Source organism: Cyanistes caeruleus, chromosome 1 (genome assembly GCF_971803275.1).
Source record: "Cyanistes caeruleus chromosome 1, bCyaCae1.hap1.1, whole genome shotgun sequence".
In the NCBI taxonomy this organism is placed as follows: domain Eukaryota; kingdom Metazoa; phylum Chordata; class Aves; order Passeriformes; family Paridae; genus Cyanistes; species Cyanistes caeruleus.
The window spans coordinates 68,294,861-68,310,682 of record NC_141701.1 but is presented as its reverse complement, the minus strand read 5'-3'; the positions used below and the strand labels follow the sequence as shown (position 1 = coordinate 68,310,682).

Here is a 15,822-nt window from a genome sequence, read left to right as displayed (position 1 = left end):
TGATTACGAGCTGGGCTAGGAAATGTTTCTAACCTTGTTACTTTGGCTAGCCATCTGCATTTTAAATAATCAGGAAAAGTGACATGCATTGGAAGTGAATGTGTTTTATTTAAAGGAAGCTTTCTGTACAAGGAGAAAAAAATCTGCTATCAGAAAAAAGTGGCTCCCTAGGAAAAATAACTAACAAAGAGAATAATTATCTCTTTCCCTGAGGAGTTGGAATGGCATTTCCTCTGTACAGAACTGCAGGTGAGCTCTCCCCAGAGTAGAAATATTGTTGAAAACCAGTTTCAGGTGGACTCATGCAGACAGGGAGGAATAGCAGATCTCCAGATGAATGCAATTAGCCTGCCAGAAGCTTGTGGATACAAACCATGGTAAGAGAAGAAGAAAAGCTAAGGCGACAGTTGGTGTGGAGTGACATGCATGGGGTAGTCTATACCAGAAATCAATGACATATTGTGTTTCCAGGGTGAGTAGCTATAGAAAATGTTTAAGAAACAATAATAGTAATTAGTGTTTTCTTAAAGAAGCAGCAAACCTGCCCATTATCACTGCCTAGCATAGGACAAACAGCATGAGTTGCATGAGATATGGATACTGAATAAAGATATTCTTGCTTCCTACCCTGGACATACAGCAGTTCAGTTATTTCTGCAAATCTTGAATATTATTGTCCTATTTTATCTTTCTTTAAGAATGACAGGCTGGAAGAGCAATAACCCTATATCATATAGAGTCTTTAACATCTTTTTCATTTTCTCTGGTGTCCCACTGTTTTACCACCTAGCCTTCTCTTTTATCTGCAGATATTCAGCTGTGTTTCACTCCCAATGCTGATGTAACTGGATGTGGTAAATTATTTGAGATTTCTTGATGAGATATTTAAGTTCTAAAAATAAAAGAATATATTTTTTTTACTTCAGTGCAAAATTTTTCATACGGAAAATAAATGAAGGTTTTTTTAGAAGGCAGTCAGATTTTGTTCATGATCCTTGCAAAATCCATGATGCCATTGTTCTTTCATTGTTATTTTTCTGAGTTGAAAAACTATTTATAGAAGGGTAGAAATAGTCCTGAAATTTGAGCAAAGATACATGAAGAGTATCCTAACATTTTCTGTAATTTTTCCATAATACCATCACTAGTTTTGAACACCTCTCCACAGAAAATGAAGAATATTCTTATTCTTGTTTGTGATATTCTTCTTCTTTAAGGTGGGCTTTTTTTCAAGGAACAGCTGTTTTTGCCTTAAATCACCTTGTGCTGAAATCATTGATGCTTTAAAGTGGTGCAAATGGAATTTGCTTCAATCTGTAACTGCTCTCCCAGTTCTTTTGCAAGAACAGTTCTCTCTGTTCTTGCAAAATCTCATATAATATAGATTTTAATGTTGAAATTGTGCTGAGATTGTAAGTAGCTGGTCACCGGTGGGGACCACAGACACATCAGGAGCTGCAATTTAGCTGTCTGCAATGCTTGTGATGCATGTGGCAGGCTACAAGCTCCTGCTGCCCTATTCTGCATTTTTCAACATTAACACAAATTAAGAAGAAATGAGGCTTTTATTGTTATAGAAAAATTGTCAGCTCCAACTCTAGATCTTTCATTCAGGTCCAAAATCTATTTCTAACTTCAAGGACAAAAGATTGCACTTGATAGTGCATCTGATCCAACCTCAGGTGATGTTTCCATCACCAGAACTATGATACCATGCACAGCAGAAATCAGCTCCCATTTGAAATTTGAAATTAATCTCCTCTCTCATTGCCCTGGTACAGGCATATATTGTTCATGAGATATGATTTTTCTCACAGTACTACTTTCCTACACAAGCTACCTCTGCAAATAAAATGGGATTTTCTACCGTGACCCAATTTTTCTCCAAATCCTATAAATTAAGATCTGACTAAGCACCACACAGAAGTGGGAGGAGATTAAGGGGAGGATAAGAAAAATTTAAAATATTATATTTGCACTTTCTATGACTATCATGCATATGCCAGTCACTGTACAAGTTCAATATATCCATGGAGATTTGTCAGTGCAGATAAACTTTCTCATATATAATTTTAGGTATTTAGGCTCATAAAATGGATACATACAAAGCCTTGGAATTCAACCTACTACATATACTTTTGAAAATCAGCATAAATGCTATAAATATAAAATATCAAACTTGTCCCTTATTTTTTGCCTAAATTTGCAAAGTTATGAACAAAATAGCATATTTAGAAGAATATTTGTACGCTATTTAGTTTCTTGACTTATTCACTATTTTAAAATTCAATCTCTGCTGCATTTAGTCTTTCAAAGTGATCTTTTTTTTATTAATTATTTAATATATGTTCAGGTAACCATCCACAGAAAAAGGTATAAGACTTTCTCTTTACAGACCTGTGTTGTGCTGCTGATATTGATGGGACATCAAATTAAAAACAGGGTAGGGACATTTTGACCTGTATAATCTAAGAAAGGGGATGTAATTAAAAATCAATATTTCTCCAGAAGAAATGGGTAAAAATAATAAGTAAAAAAGTCTAAAGGCCTGACCATATTATTAGATGTACTCCATAACTAAATATTTTTCAGTTTAAAACTAGTTGGGGGCAATTCCTTTACAGAGAAGTTAAGGGAAAGGTTTTTTGTTGTTGTTGTTTATTTTTTTTAAGTGTTTACATATAATGTCTTCATCCTATTAAAAATACAGACTTTCTAGTGCTTTTGAAATAGCAGTCACAAAGATATTCAGATTCAATATGACCAACTCATAAATCCAAAATATGGAAATAATAGGATGGCTGCTAGCTTTGCTCATGCTAAACTTCTTAAAAAAAAATAAAAATAAATAAAAGAGTGAGAAAAGAGGAAGAACTAGGAGATTTGGGGAGAATGGAAATTCTCTTTAATGTAAGATGTACAAAAAGTCTCAGGACATGATGGATAATAAATTAGAAGGTTGAAGCAGATTGAAAAGGGTGAGAGTGCAATTGAAAGAGAGTAAGAAAGAGAGATGCTATTACAGTGGCATCTGGATAATTTATGATACAGCTGCTTAGCCTCTAGAGGCAGGAAGACATTGTTCTGAGAACCATAACAAATGACACAGGATAAAGCAAAATGTTGTTTTTTACTGAATGAAACCTGTACTGATTAAAACAAGAAACCAAAATAAAAAAAATTTAAAAATTGGAAAGAAAGAAAAAAGGAAAACTACAGAAACTATGGAGTAGTATGACACACCAAATTAAAACATAACTGGTGTCAAGAAAGTTAATCACAGATTAGTTTTTCTACTACAGGGAGATAAGGGAAATCAGTAAAATTATGCAGTGTCCCAATTAAAAAAACAGAGGAACCTAGCATTTTTTGGGTAATGAATGTTTACCTTTTAAAATGTCTTATATTTGGAGATATGTAACTAAAAGCATAAATAATTTGAAAGTTATATTATAAATCCACAGGACAAGCATAGGCTTACTTACTACATGAGACTCCAAGTCTAATCTCCAAATTAGAACTTGCCAAAATACCAATGGAAAAGAATGGTATTCAAATGCTTTGTGGTAGTATTACCTTCAGTGCATCTATTAGTCTTTATGAAAAACAGAATATTAGGTTAGATGGCACTTTGCTGGGATTCAGATGATTTGAACAAGAATAATAGAGTATTCTAATTGTTTTTTACTTCAACATAATTTTCAACTGCATAAAACTCTCATGCGGAAGTTTGCATTTCTTAGTACAGTGATCCACTCATCATTTATCATAAAAGTCACCTTTGCTTTTTATTGCTTCCATCTTTCATTCATGAGGAAGGGAAAGGAAAAATGTTAGCAATTTAGCCTAAAGTTTTGTATGCACAAACAACAGTATAAAAAAAGCTCTATTGTATGGTCATTTGAAATGACATTTAATTTTGTTCTATTTTTGAAAAAAATATTAGGGTATAAGAAAGTCAAGGACAGGAAACTTTTAGAAAAAATATCCTGCAGCAATCAAAATTACTAGAAATTATAGAATTAGACTTACTATAATAATAACTTTAATACAAATGTAGTCCTATTTGCCAAATAACTGAAAAATAGTCAACCATCTCAATATGATAGAAAAACAAGGAGAAATTCCTCCATAAGCTGAGGTCTGCTACAGTAATATGAAATCAAATATGAATAAAATGAAATTAACAGTACATTCCTCTTCCTAAATTGTTTTAAATAGTGATTTGTATTCCATAATTATGTAAGAATGGTGAGAAAAAACTTTTAAGTATAAAAACATTTCTTTTATGAATGGGCACATGTTGCTATGAGAAGTCCATAAACTTAATTTTTTTCCACAAATATTGATGACCCCAAAGCAGCAAATTCAGCTGAATGGAGATAAATATATTGCATTTATTCTCTTATCCAGGTTTACAAAGCACCAAAAGAGACAAAACATTTTTTCTAATCAAGCATCCAAATAGTTACTGCAAGTCACATTACTGCTAAAAAGTACAAAGACAAAAACGTTTTCAGTAATACAGTGAATTTTGATAAGTCTTATGACATGTTGAAATGACATTTAATTAAAAAAAAAAAAAGAAAACAAAGATTGGGCACAATTCTTTGCTAAGATGTAATTATTTACACCAGAAAAAACATTGTTAAATACATGTGTGTTTTGTACCTCTTTGAGTACATGAGTAAATGCTGCTCCCTGGTGTAAAAGGACACAAGCACCTTCATCTTTTCAACTCATTTCAGTGGGAACTTTGTCACTGGCTTTGACAAAGACATGCAGAATTACATTCAAGACTCTGCATTTACCAAATGTAGATTTCTTCTGGCTAGACAGGAGCTTATGCTGTGGTGTAGGCAGAGTCCAGAAAAAAGAATGATAGGTAGTTATATCTCACACTAAATCCCTACATCTCCACAGTTGTTGACTCATCCTCTGTGTCTTCCTAACAGAAAGCTGGTCACTTTTAGCAAAAAATAAATTTTGGAAGATAATGCTGCTTGGGAACACTGCATGACCATCCTTTGGCATCCTGGCCACAGGTGCAACTGCATTTCCTTATCTCCAGCATGAAGAGAAGCATGTCAGTGCTGTGGAGAAATGAAAATGAACCATTGGATCTAACAATGCCACCCATCTTTGTGCATGTTGAGCATTCCCCACTCGTAATTATTCCTGTCTGGCTGCCCTGAAACCTCCAGGCTCCCATTTCTGCTTAGCTTCTTTCTGATATTGACATTCTCCCTTCCTGGCTGGGCAGGTGCACACTTACCCTGGGGTTGTTCTTGGAGGCAAATCTGAATTGTGGTCATCTGTATTTCATTAGAACTGAGGCTTTCAAGAATTTATTTTTTTTTTTCCAATTATTGAAGGTTAAAAGAATTTATAGCAAGTTTATGATGAGGAAGACAAAAATTTTAGGACTTGTACATTATTTTCAAGCATCTAGCATTTCCAATAGTAATAATATTTACTTAAAAACCCTGAACAACTACTACCACACATACACACAAAACTAAGAACAAAAAACCCCGAAAACAAAAGCAAACCAAAAAAACCTCAATAATATGTCCTACTGGCTTAATGAATGTAGTCTTGTTTCTTGTTAAAGCTACAAGTTCACTAAAGGAAGCCTTCCAGAACTTGATACATCACTCTGTGGCAAATTATAATTAGCATTGCATATTTACAACATGTGATTAGATACCAAGAGATTTTTCAAAGCTAGCATAAAAATTTACAGTGAAGGTGATAATGATTCTTTTGGAGAGATATTCCTTTGTTCATTTTAGAATTCTCATAAATGTTTAAATAATAGAAATTAGGTTTCCAAGCCAATTAATTTGTCTGTTTCTCATTTTCAGTGATGTATTTTAATTACACTTTCAAGCCTCCCTTCAGAAAGGGAGACAGCATGCAATGATCAGGAAATGCAAAACCTGTAAAAGTCAAAAAGGATAATAGAACAAATTCCAGTTTTGTGTCTTAGTCTCATCCCATATAATTTCATAATATGGAGAAAGAGGTTTAAATCTTACACACTTTTAATTTGGTAGGGCATGCAAAGCTCATTTTATAGTGTGGGTGAAAGATGAATTTTGGTTCATCTTAAATGTTTCACACCAAATTTACTCCATGAATTAAAACCAATATGTGATCATTTTGTATTACAATACACAGGGTTAATTCATTTTTGATGTAGGATATGCACTGAATAACAAAAAGTAATTTCTAGTTTTCAATTCTATTTGCTCCTTACTGTTTAATCCTTTGTCTGTGTTTGGTCTTAAAATATGCTTAATATTGAAGGCATACAACTACAGAATATTTTTGAGTCACTGAACCTTGAAATGGAGGATGGGTGCATAAGAAAGTTGATTATAAGGAAGGAAAGAGAAAGTGAAACTGACTATTCTTCTTCTGATCATGAGACCCTACCTACAATACCTGCTTTGGTGAGTCCATTCCAAGGCAAATTCATCTACTGAAGCATTAAATTGATGCTAATACAGGTAAGTAATCATAAACATGTATTAAGGAGCAGTATTCTAGATTCATCCTATACATATCTACCTAATACTCAAATATTTTCCCTTTCATCTACCTGTTTCATCTCTTTTCTTGACCATGACGTATTTTCATTTATTGTTCTGTGAACAATTTCCTTCTGCAAAAGAAATTGAATGCACAATTCCATATTTTAGAGTCTGAAAAATATTAGGTCAGACTGCAGCATGCACCTGTAAGCAGAACAAGGAAATTCTTAATTTGGTTTAGATCTTTTATATTTGAGACAAATCTTTCCTTATTTTTTCTCCTGCGAAGTTTTGTGTAGGGGAATTTTGGAAGTGAAATACTTGGTCAAATACAAACCTCTTCTAATGTTTTACCAAGATGTAAGTGATGTTACAAATAGGGTAGTCAGCAGAATTGTTCTCTTCTTCAGAATTTAGATGGGGGAAGAATAAGGCAAATATTTAGGCTCCTTCAACTTAATAAAAAAAAAGAGAGGTGAGTAAAAAAAAGAATGAACGGATGATGTAGTCATGGACACTACCGTATTAAAATGGTAGGTTATTTTGCTAACCCATCAGCCTTCATCAGCACAGAAGTCACATTAAGTCACAAAGTGAGTAGAAGATGAAAGATTTGTATTAAGGTTTTGCTTTTCAGGACTTTGAGTTCCTAAAAATGCCTTCAAAAAGCATATATGTATTCTGTCTCCTCCCTACTTTGCAGCCTTTTAACATCAGGACAGTAAACTGTCAGAACAACTGAACTGGTCTAGAATTTCGACCCATGTAGTCCTATTGGGATTTCGCATGGCTATGGATTGACTTGTTGCCCTTGATGATCTGTCCTTTTAGTGTAATTTCTGTTCATATGTGCCCTTTTAATGTTTTAGTTCAAAGAACCCCAAGTCAACAGATATTTGCTGCCAATAAATCCACATGCACCTTGCTCATAATTAAAAAGAGGAAATTCCTAAATTCCATGATCACTGAGGGAGTGAAACCTAAACTGCATCTAGGTACACATTTTGCCCACTCTAGCCTGTTGCTAGTTCCCTGCAAAACAAGTTCTTCCACTGGAAGTCTAGGCAGAAAATCTCATGCTGTGGCTGTCCTGATTGCTGCATCTTTTGCTAGAGCACAGCTGCTCCCACTCTAAGAAACAGATATGTAGCTCAGCACCACGGATCTTTTTAAGCCTTCTCTCTCCTCAGTGTCAAATTGAAATTCATGTTGCTTTCTCTCTGTATCCTGGAAAGCTGGGGAAGGAGGTGGAGAGAAGTAGAGCTGGTTCTGTGTAATGTCCTATGCTGAAGTTGGGTGCCCTAATGAAAAGCCGTCCTATTTACAGATTTATTAACCCATGTCTTCCTCCCTGCATCTGACAGTGGTTCACTGCTTTGAATCTTTGCCAGGACAACAAACTTCATTCTTTTATTTTGGTCATGAAGTTTTGTTGCAGGAAGTTCATGGGAGAGTGAATCTTATTCATTATAGTGGGATTCAATGGGACTAAATTTGCAGGGCAAGGTCATAGTTAATAAGGGAAAAACAAATAAGGAAAAAAACCCCAAAACAACCAAACAACCCCCCACCTCCCAAAGCCAACAGACATGCATTCACAGATTCCACATGGAAAAAAATATTTAATTAACAGATGTTTTCAGGTGCTCTATAGATGACATTACTCATTCAATAAATATGATAATGATGTAGGAAAAGTCATGGTTAAGAAATGGTACAATAGACAGGATTTTTGTTTTGGATCCTGATAGGAAAATGAAATTTCAGTCACTAGGGAGCCTAGAAAATATGTTAAATAAAATTAGACACCATAATCTATGTTCCAAATATGCAGGCTTTCTTTTTTTTTGCCACATATCTTAAAATCCCTGCATTTGCGAAGCTCTATCTGAACATTGACACGATTTAAATAGCAGCAGATAAACAGATTGAGACCTCAAAACTATTTTTTAAGAGCTGTTTTCATGGCAATTTTCACATAGCTTTTTTTTTTGACTTTTCAATAATGATCTGAGATTGGAATTAAATCTGATTTGAAAATAAAAATGCATCCTATGTAAAAGTCACTAGATTTTTTTAAAATTTATTTTAAGCAAGTTCAGGATACTTCTGTGATTTTTACAATGACTTTTTATGTCATTGAATAAAGATGAACAAAACAATTGTTATATTCCCACCAACATCCTGCCCAAATTAACTTACATTGTTTTAGTCCAAGTCAAATTTTTTTACATCAATTGTTTTAGTCCAAATTTGAGGAATCCTGTCATATATAATTCACAAGTGAACAAATTTCTTCCAAGCAGAGCAAATAATTAGTCATATGTGGGCTTAAAATTCAGACTGTGTCATTAGCTTCCTATTGATTTTTGACTGAGAACAAATTCCCATGGTCTCATCTAACTCACATAATATGATGGGTAAAGAAGATCCCTCATGAAAATGTTGTGTTTATGATTTCTATTATTTATTTTTCTTTTGCAAATAATAATTATGGTATTACTAAGATCTGCTTTAATAAACATTCCATTTACTTGACTAGTTTCTTAGATTTTTTTTTTTTAATTTATTCTTGGAAATTTATATTCACTAAACATTCAGCTTTGGGGACATATTTAACACTTACTGAAGTTAATGGGATTGTCCATATGTTTAAAATTAAGTACTTTATGTGCTTTCCTGTATCTGACTTTTAAAGGGGTGGCAAAACCAGTCACAATTCATAGGCACTTCTATGTTTAGAACATTTAAAAAGTTCATTACATTTGACTTTTCTAATTACAGTTAAACAATAGGATAAAATTAATATTCATATAAAGTTGAAGCATTGAACTGGCAACAGGAAGTCATAAAAAAGTTGTCAGTGAGATTTTCAGCAGTTTGAATACTATCTCCACCAGAATTTGATGATGTTTTTCTTTCCATTGAGGGTTTAGATCAGTTTTACATTCTCTCACAAATGAAATATTTTCTATAAATTATAGCGTTCAATACTTATAACTACTTATAACATTCAATATTTTTTCAGTTCTCACAGAAGATACTGATTTTGTATTTATTGCTAGTGTAGTGATGTTGTGTATATAAAGTATATTTATTTATGAAAATCAAATTGCTTTGTATGAATATGTTTATTTGCTGTGACAACATTAGCATAATATAAGAATTCAGAAACTGGGTCCAATTTGTTTGTGAATCAAAAGATGGTTAACGAACATAATTTAGACATTTTACAGGTGCATGGAATGCCTTCAAACATGAAATAAAGAAAAAGGAAAAAATATTTTACTTTCTAGTTTGCTAGAATTTCAGATATTTACGTAAGTCTCAATGAAAAAGTATTCAGAATGAAATCACTTTTAGTTTCTAATATAATAAACATTACCATTTACATTTCAATGACCATACAGATCCCCACATCATCTTTGAAGTCATCCGTTTGTAGAGTATTATTAGCAGGCAGTATTTTAAAGCAATAGAAGTGGTACCACAATTATATCCAAATTTAAGGATACTTATATCTGATACTAAGGTCTATTTTGTGTCATAAACTGAAAACCACAACTAATTGTAATTCAGGTGATGCGTATAAATATTAGTGTTTTATTCCACTACAGATACAAGTAATTTAGACTGATGGGCAGCGATCATGGAGAATAGATCACCAATAACCAGAAATCTGAAAGGGAATTGGCAAATAATTGGCATCTTTTTGGTGCTGGGCAGAGGTGCACTCTATGATGAAAAGAAGCACAGACTATCAGAAAGGAATGCATGTGGTCGGTTTAGGTCTACTCCCTAAATTTGATTTTTTATGTTTCAGTCTTCTTTAAATTGTTCTGTCAAAGTAAAATTTGTGTCTAACAGCTTTCTTTGCAGAAGTTGCCAAAGAGGGCAAGAATAATTATCATTAGGCCAAGAATGTTTATCATCCAGCCATGTGACATTCTGCACGCACCTTTCCACTGCAGCTCGTGTAACTTTACATGTGTCTGCCTCTTCCAAACTTCAAATGTTTCATTCTGTCCCTCTGCAGAGAAGCCTCATTTTATGGGATTACAAATTTTTTGCAAATTCTTTATTAATATTTGTTTATTTGTTTTAATTTAAAATTGTTAACTTTGCCGCTGTTTATAGCCCATCCATCTGCTGTTGGATTGGCTGAAGCAATGAATACTGCATCAAGGAAAGTGGGAGGCGACCAAAGAGCTGGATTAAATAAGAGAACATAAGCAGGCAGAACAGGGAGTCCCTTACCCAAGAAAGAGTTTGAAAGAGACTTGAGTGAGCTGACATGACAGACTGTGGTCATCTTGTGTACTGCATGGATGGGCAAGCCTGGGAGGAGCCAGAGCAAGATGTTATTTGGGGTCCCCCTCCTGACATTGTCTCTCTTGTGCTCCACTCTAGGTGTACACAAGTGCTTTTGTCACAGAGAGAAACAATACATTTTGGTTTCTCCTTCCCACCAGTTTCCACCCAATATAATGGCTCAAGCACTGCTACTGGAATTGATCCTGTATTTGAGCCAGACCAAAGGGTTCAATTATTTTTCTCTAAGGAACCATGGAAACAGCTGGTATGGGCTTGCAGAGTTATATATATTTTTTTATGACGACTTAATAATACCTTTATTAAGGTAAAAATATATTTCATTTAGGCTCCTCTCAGATGTTTTGATTTATGATTAATATTTGCTTTGAAAACATAATGAGAGTAGTTTCACTTAAAATCCAGGAAAATGGAATAGGCTTGAAATATTAATTATTTAATCCTTTTTTCACCTTAAATATAAAATTTTATGTTTGAGTATTTTGTTAGTTGATCTGTTAGGAGGCTTGTTTATTATTCATACATACATATTTAGAAAACACTATGAATTGTAGAAACTGGGAAATGTCTTGGGATATTTACAGAGAGAGTGACACACATGGACTATGAACCATTTTCTTAGTGGAAAAGGAAAAAGGGAAAAAAAAGTTTAAGGGATCCATCATTTAAAAACTGCAGAGAGAATAATAAAAAAAAAAAATTACACTAAACCTGTTAACATTAAGAAAATGTATGTGTCGTGGTAGGTATGTTCTCTGTTCCTGGAAATGTTTGTTGGGTCTGGTTGACTTTGTAGGGTTATGCCCCTGTTTGATCACTAGCAATTGATTGTATGCCAGCAGCAAGTCACAGGTACTACAGCTTACATTTTGCAGAAAGTCAAAGAGTATAACAATATGCTGTAAAGAGGGCTATTCCACTGAGCAGAAATTATTGTATGATATGTTGCGCAATATTCATAATGGCTTTTTATTGTTTTTAATAAATATAAAAATGAAATCAATGTTAAAAATTACAAGCCCTGCTTTTATCAGTTAAATGAAGTAGCTCACCTTTTATGGTCTATGCAAGACTGATTATTATAGATGCATTCAAAATCTGTTTCTTCCTAAGCATGTCTGTATAGATTATACAGATATCAGCTTCAGACAAAAAAAAAAAAACAACAACAACAACAAAAAAATATTAAATTGTTTCTTGGTTTGGCTACATGTCAATTTACATGATTTTCCTTTCATTCTCTTTTTTTTTTTTTTTCCGTTTTTCCTTCAAAGATATGACCAGTGTGGAACAATAGCCTTTGAATGGGCACTCTGGAAGAACACAAAGAGCAAAAAGGCATTTGTAAAAGCTCAGAGCAGGGAGCCAGTGGAGTCAGGTATGTTCTGTCCCTCCTGTCAAGACTGAGATACGAAGGATGAGCCCTCCACTCTTGCTCAGGGACAAGGAACACCAGCTGGAGTTTGAAACTGCAGTGAAACTGTAGCTTCCATAGAGTGCTGAGGATGGTTTAATTGTTGTCGGTGACTGACTTAACATAAAAAGTTTGGTTTCTTCACTGAACCGTGTCTTCATTTCCTGAGGGGAGACGGGATTTCATCTGTTCTGTTGTAGCCAGTGCTTATAAGTAGCAAGCTCTAAGCAATTAATTTGTTTTCTATGTTATCCTCTTGACATGTAAGGAGTCTTGCTGCTTTACTGGAGTTTGGATTTGACCGTAGGTCCTAGGAAGCTACAAGTTTTTCAGAGACTGATCAGAGAGTCTGAAGTTCCCTGGTTGCCTCTGTTCAGAACAAAATAATAACGAACAAAAGTTGATAAAAACAAAGAAGAATATGTATTCTCATTATCTTGAACCCTGTAGCATATTACTGATGTTCTTTATCTACAAGCAGAATTTTTATGGGTATCAGGCTCCATATAGAAATGGTGTTATCATAATATTGTGACATTAATTCTTGCTGTATTCTTGAAATGAATTAGTAGGGACATAATTTTTGTCATGTTTTGTCATGCCTGTGGTCATTTGACATAAAATCTGTCAGATTTACATTGTGAAAATGTCAAGGTTTCTTGCAAAGTAAAGTTATTAGATGCTGAAGGTCATATAGGAACATTAGCAACTATTGACACTGAGCTATCAAAGGCTTTATTTTTCTAACCATGTTTGGTGAGACTGATGCAGCTGGATGTCTGGTAGCTAACTGATGCTTGGAAGTCAGTGCCTGGATTTAGACTGAAAGTCTATAGAATCTCTCTGCAGTTTGTCTTCATTTGTATTTGAGGTGTGATGTCTTTTGGAGAAAATTTAGGGAAAAAAAATTCAAAATTCATGCAATGAAAATATTAATTTTCCTTGTAACTGTGGACCACTCTTTCCTTTTACTCTATTTCCAAGATTAGCCTCTTGCACCTATTTGCTCCACTCCTAGTTAGCAAAGAAAAAGAGGGCATTACAACATGACAGTGGTGCTCAGCCTCTCTATTTTACCCTGTTCTTCTGCACACTGGGGAGAGAAGCCCAAATACAGGCAAGCATCCTCTGTGATACTTTGTTAACCTGAAACAAAATGTGAATAACAGCCATGTGGGTGCAATATCAGATGAACCTGTATCCTACCCAACACAGTGCATTTTACACTGGAAAATTGTCTTGGACCTTTTAACTTTGCTGCTGACTTATGACTGTAAGTTCTACAGGTAATTAATATTTTGTTTGTTTGTTTTTTAATATCATATCTCTTTAATTATATTCCTTTTGCTATTCAGTTATGCCAGATTCTCTGTTACCTTGAATAGGAGCAACAGAAATTTAAAAATAAGCGAACTCCTCAGAGTACCCTTTTTCTCCCACTTTGTCACCATGAGGAACGATGTCAATTTGAGTGTAAAACAGTCAGGAAGATGGTGTAACTGCATCATTTGCCTTGCCTCTATAGCCTGTTTTATAACTGACAATTTTCTCTGCTTGACCCAAACAAATGAGCTCTTGGAATGATGGCTGCTGACTTTGCCTGCAACTTAAAGTCATTATGCAGTAAAATCTTCACGGTTTCCTCACATTATGAAATAGAGAACAGGAGGCAGCGTTTCTCCTCAGTAGTATTGTTACCTCTATGGGGTGTGCTGCTGAAACTCCTACATGCTATAGTTGCTGCTATGAGTCTTATAAAAATAATAATTCTGATAGTGTGTTTGCCCAAATGTTTTGTGAAGCTCTACAGACTTGGAAAAAACTTTATTATTGTGTAGGAGAGTGTTTAATTGCTGCTGCTATCTTACTTTCAAAATTAATTTACTTTGCTTGCTACAGAAATGCCTTACCAAATATTTCATAATACCTTTCCTGAGATAATATGCAAAATTGACCTGGAGCTTTGCCACTCATTTTTGTTCCTAAAATACCATATAAATACTATTGTATGTCTAATTTGATGGAATCTGGTTTGGGCTTTTTTTTTTAAGATAAAAAGTTCCAAATTGTAGTCATCATATTTATAGCTACATATACATGCAAGTAAATAACTATGGAATAAATAGTCTATTAGTCTGCATCTGTTCAGATGTTACCACTGGATATATTTTCAGAGTTCTAGAGTCTTTTACTAAACATATACTTTATTGGGATAATCAAACTTATGGGAGTCAGATGGAAGCTTGACTGTATTGCATACTACATATTGGGTGATAAATTAAGTTCTCTTATTTAGAGAAATTTTGAAAAGATAACTTAATTGGTAATTTTTTTTTGATTAGTGTCCCAGTCTCATACTATAGGATGCTCGTATAACATGTATGTGATTTTTACACTCCTGGTTTATGAAGATACTTGTTGTCAACACTGACAGGATCTTATTTACATTTCCTTAAAGCCTTGTTTCTTATTTGAATGAAATTCAACAGAATTTAGTATTTCTTTTTTTTTTCCAAGAGAATGCACTGTACTTGAATTTGTGTTAATACATAAATCATATTTAAAATTAAATGCAATAATAAAGTAATCAGGAATGTAAAATGCGGTGTTCAGCTAAAGATTAGAAAATTCATATTTTATGTGGTTTCTGTTATGTATCTAGGCTAAATTAAACTCAGCAGAGCAGATAAGTCCATTGATGAGGCAATAAAATGCAATCTGAACATGCTGTTTGTCTTACTGTTAGCAGTATGTTAAGTGGAAAATATTGAAATTGGAAAATTAACATTTTAAATGGTGCTATTTCTTTCAAGCTGCTTGTGGTCTTTATTTTAAGCTCTTAGAGATATTTTTTCTTTTACTATTTCTCTACTATTTATTTAAATGCTCCAACTGGAGGTCGGAACAATTAAGCTTGGTGGTACAGAAACAAAATTAGGCATTTCTGCTTCAAGCAGCATACACTTGAAAAGCTCACTCAAATAACACTGCAAACACTGATATGCTAAATTGTAAGGACAAAATAATTTTTTTTTATTGAAGTTGCATTTCAAAGCTTCTGTGTCTTTAGAGACAGAAGTCTTCTTAGTCAGGTTACAATTAGTTTCTGAATATTTTTGAATTAGAAAGTTTAGCCAAAGTGAAGTCAAAAGAATAAAGTGAAACAAAGGCAAACAAGATAAGTGAGAAAAGTAAGATACTATAAACCTGGCCTTGAAAATATGTGGAATGGAAAATGAGCATATTTGGATCTGCAAATGATAAAAGTATTTAATTATTATAAAATATTTTAATATTTTATTTTATCTTAGTTAAATATTATTATTTTATTGTAATTATATGTAATTAATTATATAAAGTGTCTCCCTGAAAGTTGTGCTATAATGAAGCAAGCCTATCCCTCCCTCTACTTCTGAGCTTTTGAGAAAGTAAAACAACATAAAACCTAAAAGCATTGATGTTGAAGAACTTCAGGAGATTCTTATTTGAAACAAAAACACTACTAGAACAGAGTAACTGCCATCATAAATAAAAAAC

At 33.7% G+C, this 15,822-nt stretch overlaps 1 long non-coding RNA gene across 1 annotated transcript; it reads left to right on the top strand.

Moving 5' to 3' along the window:
* Positions 1 to 353: 353 nt before the first annotated feature.
* On the top strand, positions 354 to 15,097 carry LOC147655566 (uncharacterized). The gene is made up of 3 exons (XR_015289113.1): positions 354 to 472; positions 6,313 to 6,515; positions 12,146 to 15,097. It is a non-coding gene; the product is annotated as an uncharacterized LOC147655566 (long non-coding RNA).
* The last annotated feature ends 725 nt before the right edge of the window (positions 15,098 to 15,822 follow it).